The sequence below is a fragment of the Barbus barbus genome (assembly GCF_936440315.1).
Source record: "Barbus barbus genome assembly, chromosome: 16".
NCBI lineage: Eukaryota > Metazoa > Chordata > Actinopteri > Cypriniformes > Cyprinidae > Barbus > Barbus barbus.
This window is the reverse complement of record NC_136744.1, coordinates 1538664-1542500: the sequence shown is the minus strand read 5'-3', so window position 1 is coordinate 1542500 and position 3837 is coordinate 1538664.

Sequence of the window (3837 nt, the reverse complement as noted above, 5' to 3'; positions counted from 1 at the left end):
GCTGTCTTTAACTGAACAATATGTTTGGCAGTTACACTAAGTGGAAAAAGTGATATAATCTAATTACACTGTTTACAATTTACAACAGGTGTGTAAATATTAGTTAGGTGGCAGATATTTATACTGTAGTACATTATAAAACAGTATGCAATAACATATTAGATATTACCTAATAGCATATTACCTCTCACTGCTCCTGAACCTCTCACTGCATCTCTCACTGGGCCTGCTCTTCTCCCTGGGCCCCTTGCTCTTACTCTTCCTCGTCCAGACATTACAGTGTTTGTCTTTTTCTGTTTCTGTTTCCAAAAACATCATTCCTCAAAGTCCTACTTTTACTGTATAAGTGTCAATGTAATAGAAAAAAATAACCCCTGCCACTGAGTCTAAGCCAGACTGGAATCAGCTGTGGTTGGCCCAATTTACCCAACATAAATCAGCTGTGTGTCAAATATTCAATTGTTTGTTTATTATCAGCTGAGATATATTGTTTTGAACTGATATCATTGCAGAAGCAGAGGTTTTTATACTGTATCTAAGGTTTGGAATATTGTTTTTGCTATTGTGGGATGTTGTGTTTTAACATTCGTAAATACTACAAAAACAATCCATAATTTTGTTGGGAGGTATAGCTTGTCTGTTAAGAAATTTTAAGCATTGTGGAAATGTGTTCACTGACTGCATATTGTTGGAAAACGACATGAAATGTGTGAATGGTATGACTCCAGGCCCCTGGTTCCATGGCAACCGATCTGATAACACTAGTTTTATTGCTCAAAGGAATGCAGGCAGAGCAACTCACTTCATTTCCCCTTAGGAAAGAGACATTATGGCATAAAAATGGCCTCTTCTCTAACTAATTCATAAAAGAACCTTTCTTTGAATGAACACACATATCTAGGTCATTGTGTATATTATTACTGGTCTTATATATGCTTTTGTGTATTGTATACTGTTTTATGCATGCTTACAATAGATCATTAGTTAATATCACTTCCCTTATACCATGTTTGGTCTCTATCAATTCGTCTTTGGATGATCTAATTGAGAGTGAATATTACATGTTGATACCTTGCACCATATTAGTGTCCTAAGAATCTTTATTAGTTTGTGCATTAACCGCAGGTGAATTACATATACAAATGACCATGTTCAGAGACAAAGAGTTGTAAACTTTCCCTCTAAAAGTTCAAGACACCATTGGCTCTTTGACACCTCAGAGGTGTGACCTCTATAGCGGATAAAGCTCACATCAGTGACGCCCCTGCAGTCTGCGGATCTTTTAGATTCTGAGAAGATGAGGATGTGAGCGTGAACTCTTCTGGACCCTTAAGTTTTTGTGCCAGGCTTTCGGCCTTGACTTTCCATTCAACCAAGCATCCTCGGATCTCAGCTGATGTCTAGTAACTCTTCTTCACTTTCCACCTGGGAAGAAACTCCCAATCACCATCAAGCCAGAACATCTTTGGAATTCATCACTCTTCAAGCCAGGAAGAGCATGATTGCAAGTCCAAACCTTGAAACCATCAGAACCTTCATCCGAGACTGCATGCAGACACTCATTCAATGACCAAGGCAATGCAAGTATCATACATTTAACTAAACGAAACAGAGGTTTAGTATAAGCTATAGACCCCGTTATAAACGGCGCTGATGGTTTTACTCAGGTGGTTAACTGACTCTTTTCATAGCTTCATTCTCTGGTTTCCTGATGGTTTCATCCATCACCTCTCATTTGCTCTTTCCCCATGTATGAGTGATTGTATGTTTGTTTGTTAGTTTGTGATAGTGTTTAGTTAATAAAACTCTTGTACACAAATTACATGAGTTTCTGATTCTGCCTTGCAAATTAATGTCGCTTTATAATTTTGATCCTTGCTACAGTATGGAAGTATTTTCTGTGGCCACGAAAATATCCTTTCTTAGAGTTGATATGAACTTACACTGAATGTTCGCTAGACGAACAGATTAGATGATGGCAATTTAATTCTGTGACAGTTATTACCGGCGGCTGATATAAATCATTGTAATTAATCATAATTAATTGTAATTATTTATATACATTTCCCTTTTGAGCTAATCTGCTACAACTTTGTACACAACTAGTTTAAATCAATGTTTTTAGCTTGTACTGCAACTATATTAAAAGTGAACTTATAGGTATACTGATATAATAATATATAATATCAGTGATATTTTACTAATTAAATACTTGTAGCATTTTTAGTACACTTTGAAGTATAGTCTCAGTAAACTACATTGGATTCTAGGAGCACAAGTGTAGCTCAAATATATTTAGACTTTTCTATGTATAAGTCAAGTATACTTAAATGTCATTTTAAGTTTTTTTTTTAAGTTTAGACTAAAAGTATACTTTCCTATTTTTAGTTTAAAAGAAGTATACTAATAGCACACTTGAATAAATGTCTTTTTCGTAAGGGAGTGCTTTATTATCTAAATATTCCTAGTATATAACCATGTTTCTCACGACAGTAAATGTGAGGTCTATAACTTGTGCTGCTTTTCATTTGAACTACAGTCCCTGGAGGAAGACCACCCTTCCCAGACATACACTGCCATTCAAAAGTTTGGGATCAGTAAGATTTTAAATGTTCTCATATGCTCATCAAGGCTGTATTTATTTGATCAAAAATGCAGAAAAAAAGTAACTACATCTGACTTCAGCCACAACCTTGATCAGCTGACATGAAAAAACATGAAATCTCTCAAGATCTGATTAAACAACTCCACAAACAGCATCACCAGCTTCACTCATTACTAACCAGACTGACGTTATTTATGTCTGCAGAATTTCTTATTGAGAATTAACAGAGGTTTTTATTCACCCAAGGCTGTGGCTGAAGTCTGCTTGTTAACAGCAGGAGTTCATCACTAATGTACAATCATCATTTAATTATTCACTTAATTATCTCATTATCTTTAACTCTTTGAGGACTTGGGATTTGACTTGAGACTGGCTTGTGGCTTGAAAGGAATGGTTCCATCGCTGCAGAACCGCACGCTTGTATTTCAGCGGTGTTGCTAAGGTTATGGTTATTTCAGCAAATAGTTTGCTCCATAAATTCAGATCAAAAGCATTAAGTTGAAGAGGGTAGCCTAAACTTTATCACTCGACTGAATCTATACGTGCATTTTTGACCCCCCACATCTAGTCTTGACCAGGGCCGGCCTGTGGCATAAGGTGGAATAGGCAAATGCTAGGGGCTCCAAAGTGAGTCTTTTTTTTTACTATTTTTTTATTACCAATACAACTTCAATATTATGAATTTAAAATATTACAAAAAAGTGCTTGTTCCAAAAAAAAGTAACTTTTTTTTGCTCTCCCGATGCATGATCAATCTTTCCCCGCACAGCTGTACTTCCACATACTGTACATCAGGGCCCGTATTCACAAAACATCTTCAGGATAAAAGTAGCTCATAACTCGCCGATTTAGGAGGAAATCTTAAAAATAATGGCCGTGTCAGTCCTAAATTTAGGACTCCTAAAGTCTTGTTCCAAGCGTATTTCACAAAGCATTTGGCACTAAAACTAGCTCCTAAATCTGTGAAAGGTTAGGAGTAGTGACGAGGAGTCCTAAGTCACTAACACCAAACCACAAACTATTCCTAAAATGGCTGTTGCTGGCAATCTGCCTCTGAACGTGAACATTTTAGGAACATATGACGATCAGAGATGGGCAGTATTACAAATAAATACATGTACATACAAATACATACCTTTTTGCATTTGAAATACATTTAATCTTAGTATTTTTGTATTTAGTATTTTGTTGATCCAGGAAATCAGCAGTCTAATAAAGAGGTTGATTTGCAA